The 7500-nt window shown below is 56.0% G+C and overlaps 3 non-coding genes across 3 annotated transcripts in view; all 3 read left to right on the top strand.

The window, feature by feature from the left end:
- The first annotated feature begins 4057 nt into the window (after window positions 1-4057).
- Window positions 4058-5941, top strand: LOC126316665 (small subunit ribosomal RNA). Its single transcript, XR_007556257.1, has one exon. It is a non-coding gene; the product is annotated as a small subunit ribosomal RNA (ribosomal RNA).
- Window positions 5942-6294: 353 nt separating this feature from the next.
- Window positions 6295-6449, top strand: LOC126316635 (5.8S ribosomal RNA). The gene has a single exon (XR_007556231.1). It is a non-coding gene; the product is annotated as a 5.8S ribosomal RNA (ribosomal RNA).
- Window positions 6450-6635: 186 nt separating this feature from the next.
- The window catches only part of LOC126316610 (large subunit ribosomal RNA), a 4207-nt gene continuing 3342 nt past the window's right edge, over window positions 6636-7500 (top strand). Inside the window, exon 1 of the ribosomal RNA XR_007556211.1 lies at window positions 6636-7500. This exon is cut by the window's right edge and continues 3342 nt beyond it. This is a non-coding gene — a ribosomal RNA (large subunit ribosomal RNA).

A 7500-nucleotide genomic window follows, 5' to 3' on the forward strand; every position in this document is an offset into this window, starting at 1 on the left:
CCTGTGAATGCGCCACCCCCACCGCCCGACTCGCAACTCGAGCGGATGTACGGCGGACTTTTCCCGCAATCGTACATTGCAGTCCACCCCTATATCTTCCACTTCATGAAGAGTTATCTCCCAAAAGCCAAAGTCCCGCTGTCCCAATACATGCTCTGGACGGCGGGCCGCGAGACGTGACGCCCGGTGGCAAAGAGTGCGCCGCTGAGGATATAGAGGGTCCGTCCCCCCGCACAGTGGTGACGGTGTGCGGGTAGTGTTTCCGACACCGCTTCCTGCGGTGGCAACGCTGGGGCAGAGTCGATACTCGCCCACTGGTGGAAGGTAAGCATTCTGCTTTACATCAGTACATAACTAATATTTCAGTCGTCTGACGTCCCTGCTTAGTAAATGATGCAGGACCACATACATAGATGATACATACTGTAAACTGGGGAGGACAGTGTGAACCGCACTCGACCCAGTCACCCTATCTCACAGTCCACTCTGTGTGTAACAAAGCGAAAGCACCAAAGCACTATCGTTCAACAACATCCATTTTATCCTCGCTGCCACAGGACACTATCCAAAGAACGACAAGAGGAACGTCACGTCCACTAATAAGACAGAATGTCTCACACCACCCGCAAACAACGCAGCTCAAATCAGCCAGCAACACCCACAGTGGTCCACCCAGTATCAACACAGGACGCAACGCCACGCCACAACACAAAAGGTACAAGTAATAAAATACCCTTTGGCCACACTCCTTATAAAGGCATCGAACCAACCCACCACCTGACACCAGCCAAACGTACATCCTGATTTGACACATCTCTGGCAACCTAACCCACGTTGGCCCTTAACCTAACCCACGTTGGCCCTTAACCTAACCCACGTTGGCCCTTAACCTAACCACGCACTAATAAGACAGAATGTCTCACACCACCCGCAAACAACGCAGCTCAAATCAGCCAGCAACACCCACAGTGGTCCACCCAGTATCAACACAGGACGCAACGCCACGCCACAACACAAAAGGTACAAGTAATAAAATACCCTTTGGCCACACTCCTTATAAAGGCATCGAACCAACCCACCACCTGACACCAGCCAAACGTACATCCTGATTTGACACATCTCTGGCAACCTAACCCACGTTGGCCCTTAACCTAACCCACGTTGGCCCTTAACCTAACCCACGTTGGCCCTTAACCTAACCCACGTTGGCCCTTAACCTAACCCACGTTGGCCCTTAACCTAACCCACGTTGGCCCTTAACCTAACCCACGTTGGCCCTTAACCTAACCCACGTTGGCCCTTAACCTAACCCACGTTGGCCCTTAACCTAACCCACGTTGGCCCTTAACCTAACCCACGTTGGCCCTTAACCTAACCCACGTTGGCCCTTAACCTAACCCACGTTGGCCCTTAACCTAACCCACGTTGGCCCTTAACCTAACCCACGTTGGCCCTTAACCTAACCCACGTTGGCCCTTAACCTAACCCACGTTGGCCCCTTAACCTAACCCACGTTGGCCCTTAACCTAACCCACGTTGGCCCCTTAACCTAACCCACGTTGGCACCTTAACCTAAGTTACGCTGCACCTTAACCCAAGTTACGCTGCACCTTAACCCAAGTTACGCTGCACCTTAACCCAAGTTACGCTGCACCTTAACCCAAGTTACGCTGCACCTTAACCCAAGTTACGCTGCACCTTAACCCAAGTTACGCTGCACCTTAACCCAAGTTACGCTGCACCTTAACCCAAGTTACGCTGCACCTTAACCCAAGTTACGCTGCACCTTAACCCAAGTTACGCTGCACCTTAACCCAAGTTACGCTGCACCTTAACCCAAGTTACGCTGCACCTTAACCCAAGTTACGCTGCACCTTAACCCAAGTTACGCTGCACCTTAACCCAAGTTACGCTGCACCTTAACCCAAGTTACGCTGCACCTTAACCCAAGTTACGCTGCACCTTAACCCAAGTTACGCTGCACCTTAACCCAAGTTACGCTGCACCTTAACCCAAGTTACGCTGCACCTTAACCCAAGTTACGCTGCACCTTAACCTAACTTACGCTGCACCTTAACCTAACTTACGCTGCACCTTAACCTAACTTACGCTGCACCTTAACCTAACTTACGCTGCACCTTAACCTAACTTACGCTGCACCTTAACCTAACTTACACTGCACCTTAACTGTCACATGTAACGTCACAGGAATGTAGCTTTGCCTAACAGCAACCCTCTGAACATAGTTCACTGCTTGGATCCTCTGGTGTCATGTGTATTTCTTGATGCCATGGTGCGTACCCTCACATAAAGGTCTTTCGAGTGTTGCGTACTTTCTACACAGTCCCGCTAACCACTGGAAGGGTGTACCGCTACAGAACGAATATCGCCCTCCCCTCCTGCCCTTCCAAGCTGGTCGGTCAGGCGTTTGTTTGTGAAATGAGCCTTGCAGCTGTTCAGTTGCATTCGGTTGTCGATGCAGTCAGTGTACGTTGTGGTACGGCCTGTGTGGACTGTCCGCTGATGTACGCGTAACCCACACTGATCATCCGTCGTTACGTACTGAGTGACATAATGTGGCACATGCTTGACCGTACACCGGCTGCGCCCTACAATGGCGAATCATAAGGGCCATATGTTGTGCACGATGCTACTTGTCTCGTCTCCCCATTACAGCGAGATTGCACTGTTGTACGCCGTACAGACATGTGGTAGGTAGGTACGGACGAAAGTATTGCATGTTGGCCCCCCCCCCCCCCCCCTCCTCCCTCTGCCGGGAATCAGCGTGAGCCGTCTGTTGATGTAGCGACGAGGGTTTTCCTATTTAATCGTATTGCCCCACACAACATCACACGCGAGACAGATCCCACACAACATGATAGCACGGTGGACCGCGTTCCACATCTGCGACATGCTACAGAGGCCGGTTGACAGTCGACCGCGCAAGGGACATTGCACACGTGCGCGGACCATCTTCCACGTGTTCTCTCGTGTACATGCCGCAGTGTGTATGTGGGCTGATGTAGCGTGTCGTGACACATAACATGCAGGCATGCCAGAATCGTAGATTTCGCAAATGTAGATTGACGTATACGTTTGCTGCCAAAGATCCGCAAATGAACTGGAAATCAGTTGTTGAGCGGTTGTTCGCGCTGCAGGTGCATCGGTGATAGCGACGATCGGTACATCTATGAACCGGTTGTTTCGGCGGTACCCGCCATGCCCCCGAACCTGAGTTGGCCATGTGGGTATGAAGCGATACGAGGCTGTGGCTTGGCGGGACAGTCCCCGGCCGGTGAGGGGGGGCCGCCCGGCGTGCTGGCCGCGCGCTGCGTGAGCGCACGCACTACAGCCGGCTGGTGGGGGGCGCCCAGTGGCAGGAGCGCCGGCCGACGGGCCCGGCTGGCGTCCCAGCTATGCGCCGGCGCACCCTGCGCGCGGCGCCAGGCGGCCAAAGTGGGTTCTGCCGAGCCCGGTGCGAAGCGCGGTGGACATCTGCAGTGTGCTGGTCCGATTGCGGACTGTGTGCGTTGAGGATGCGCCGCCGCCCGGCACTCGGCGTCGCGACGCCGTCTGCTGCTCGGTCGCCCCCAGCGGTTCTCGCAGGTGGTTTGTATCGCAGCTCTGCGGACGTGTTGGCGCGTGCGCTGTGCTGGGAGAGTTCGCTTCTGCACCCAAGTGGGGCTTTGCCCTTCTGTGGCGCTGGCGTTGGAGCTGCCGGTCACCGTAGGTGGCGCGTGTTGTTTCCCGCCGGCAATGCCACGACAGCACGCTCCCGGGCCTCTGTCGGCAGCGGCAAGCTCAGTTGGGAGCACGGGTGTTCGCACTGAAAGCGTCTACTCGCCCATCTCCGGGCGATTGCGCCTCTCTCGAACCCGACCAAGTACTTAGGACGGCGCTGCGCGCCGCCGGGACCTGAGAGGGTTTCGAGGTGTATCGTGCAGGGGAGCTCAGCCTCCTCCTGTTTGCAGAATAATTGAGCGGACGCTTGCGTGTTCGCGCGGGCCCTCGGGACACACTCCCGGGCGGCCGGCTGCTCAGCTCTCGTTGACGCAGCTCCCTGGTTGATCCTGCCAGTAGTCATATGCTTGTCTCAAAGATTAAGCCATGCATGTCTCAGTACAAGCCGCATTAAGGTGAAACCGCGAATGGCTCATTAAATCAGTTATGGTTCCTTAGATCGTACCCACGTTACTTGGATAACTGTGGTAATTCTAGAGCTAATACATGCAAACAGAGTCCCGACCAGAGATGGAAGGGACGCTTTTATTAGATCAAAACCAATCGGATTGGCTCGTCTGGTCCGTTTGCCTTGGTGACTCTGAATAACTTTGGGCTGATCGCACGGTCCTCGTACCGGCGACGCATCTTTCAAATGTCTGCCTTATCAACTGTCGATGGTAGGTTCTGCGCCTACCATGGTTGTAACGGGTAACGGGGAATCAGGGTTCGATTCCGGAGAGGGAGCCTGAGAAACGGCTACCACATCCAAGGAAGGCAGCAGGCGCGCAAATTACCCACCTCCGGCACGGGGAGGTAGTGACGAAAAATAACGATACGGGACTCATCCCGAGGCCCCGTAATCGGAATGAGTACACTTTAAATCCTTTAACGAGTATCTATTGGAGGGCAAGTCTGGTGCCAGCAGCCGCGGTAATTCCAGCTCCAATAGCGTATATTAAGTTGTTGCGGTTAAAAAGCTCGTAGTTGGATTTGTGTCCCACGCTGTTGGTTCACCGCCCGTCGGTGTTTAACTGGCATGTATCGTGGGACGTCCTGCCGGTGGGGCGAGCCGAAGGCGTGCTTGCGCGTCCCGAGGCGGACCCCGTTGAAATCCTACCAGGGTGCTCTTAGTTGAGTGTCTCGGTGGGCCGGCACGTTTACTTTGAACAAATTAGAGTGCTTAAAGCAGGCAAGCCCGCCTGAATACTGTGTGCATGGAATAATGGAATAGGACCTCGGTTCTATTTTGTTGGTTTTCGGAACCCGAGGTAATGATTAATAGGGACAGGCGGGGGCATTCGTATTGCGACGTTAGAGGTGAAATCTTGGATCGTCGCAAGACGAACAGAAGCGAAAGCATTTGCCAAGTATGTTTCATTAATCAAGAACGAAAGTTAGAGGTTCGAAGGCGATCAGATACCGCCCTAGTTCTAACCATAAACGATGCCAGCCAGCGATCCGCCGAGTTCCTCCGATGACTCGGCGGGCAGCCTCCGGAAACCAAAGCTTTTGGGTTCCGGGGGAAGTATGGTAGCAAAGCTGAAACTAAAGGAATTGACGGAAGGGCACCACCAGGAGTGGAGCCTGCGGCTTAATTTGACTCAACACGGGAAACCTCACCAGGCCCGGACACCGGAAGATTGACAGATTGATAGCTCTTTCATTGATTCGGTGGGTGGTGGTGCATGGCCGTTCTTAGTTGGTGGAGCGATTTGTCTGGTTAATTCCGATAACGAACGAGACTCTAGCCTGCTAACTAGTCGCGTGACATCCTTCGTGCTGTCAGCGATTACTTTTCTTCTTAGAGGGACAGGCGGCTTCTAGCCGCACGAGATTGAGCAATAACAGGTCTGTGATGCCCTTAGATGTTCTGGGCCGCACGCGCGCTACACTGAAGGAATCAGCGTGTCTTCCTAGGCGAAAGGTCGGGGTACCCGCTGAACCTCCTTCGTGCTAGGGATTGGGGCTTGCAATTGTTCCCCATGAACGAGGAATTCCCAGTAAGCGCGAGTCATAAGCTCGCGTTGATTACGTCCCTGCCCTTTGTACACACCGCCCGTCGCTACTACCGATTGAATGATTTAGTGAGGTCTTCGGACTGGTACGCGGCATCGACTCTGTCGTTGCCGATGCTACCGGAAAGATGACCAAACTTGATCATTTAGAGGAAGTAAAGTCGTAACAAGGTTTCCGTAGGTGACCAGCGGAAGGATCATTACCGACTAGACTGCATGTCTTTCGATGTGCGTGTCGTGTCGCGCAACACGCTACCTGTACGGCAGTAGCCGTGCGCCGCGTGCGGAACCACGCGTGCCTCTCAAAACTAGCGCAAGTGTTGTTGTGTGGTACGAGCGCTGAAGCTCTGGAGCGGCTGGCCTGCGGCACTGGCGCCTGGCGCGGTTTTGAATGACTTTCGCCGCAGTGCCTGTCCGCTCCGGTGTGGAGCCGTACGACGCCCATCGGCCGTCAGGCCGTTGGACACAAAGTAATGGAACAGGGGCCGTCAAACGCCTCAGTCCCGCCTCTGCAACTGTCTTGAAAGAGACGGTGGAGAACTGAAAAGATAAAGATCACCCAGGACGGTGGATCACTCGGCTCGTGGGTCGATGAAGAACGCAGCAAATTGCGCGTCGACATGTGAACTGCAGGACACATGAACATCGACGTTTCGAACGCACATTGCGGTCCATGGATTCCGTTCCCGGGCCACGTCTGGCTGAGGGTCGGCTACGTATACTGAAGCGCGCGGCGTTTGTCCCGCTTCGGGCGCCTGGAGTGTCGTGGTCGCCTGTGTGGCGGCCGCGTCTCCTTAAACGTGCGATGCGCGCCCGTCGCCTGGCGGTTCGCATACCGGTGCTTTCTCGGTAGCGTGCACAGCCGGCTGGCGGTGTGGCGTGCGACACCTCGTACAACGACCTCAGAGCAGGCGAGACTACCCGCTGAATTTAAGCATATTAACTAAGCGGAGGGAAAAGAAACTAACAAGGATTCCCCCAGTAGCGGCGAGCGAACAGGGAAGAGTCCAGCACCGAACCCCGCAGGCTGCGCCTGTCGTGGCATGTGGTGTTCGGGAGGGTCCACTACCCCGACGCCTCGCGCCGAGCCCAAGTCCAACTTGAATGAGGCCACGGCCCGTAGAGGGTGCCAGGCCCGTAGCGGCCGGTGCGAGCGTCGGCGGGACCTCTCCTTCGAGTCGGGTTGCTTGAGAGTGCAGCTCCAAGTGGGTGGTAAACTCCATCTGAGACTAATATGACCACGAGACCGATAGCGAACAAGTACCGTGAGGGAAAGTTGAAAAGAACTTTGAAGAGAGAGTTCAAAAGTACGTGAAACCGTTCTGGGTAAACGTGAGAAGTCCGAAAGGTCGAACGGGTGAGATTCACGCCCATCCGGCCACTGGCCCCCGCCCTCGGCAGATGGGGCCGGCGCCCGCGCGGAGCAATCCGCGGCGGGGTCGTGTCCGGTTGCCTTTCCACTCGCCGCGGGGTGGGGCCGTTCCGGTGTGCGGTGGGCCGCACTTCTCCCCTAGTAGGACGTCGCGACCCGCTGGGTGCGGCCTACGGCCGGGTGCGCAGCCTGTCCTTCCGCGGGCCTCGGTTCGCGTCTGTTGGGCAGAGCCCCGGTGTCCTGGCTGGCTGCTCGGCGGTATATCTGGAGGAGTCGATTCGCCCCTTTGGGCGCTCGGGCTCCCGGCAAGCGCGCGCGGTTCTTCCCGGATGACGGACCTACCTGGCCCGGCCCCGGACCCGCGCCGCTGTTGGCTCGGGATGCTCTCGG

The sequence above is a fragment of the Schistocerca gregaria genome, unplaced genomic scaffold (assembly GCF_023897955.1).
Source record: "Schistocerca gregaria isolate iqSchGreg1 unplaced genomic scaffold, iqSchGreg1.2 ptg000594l, whole genome shotgun sequence".
Taxonomy (NCBI): Eukaryota; Metazoa; Arthropoda; class Insecta; order Orthoptera; family Acrididae; genus Schistocerca; species Schistocerca gregaria.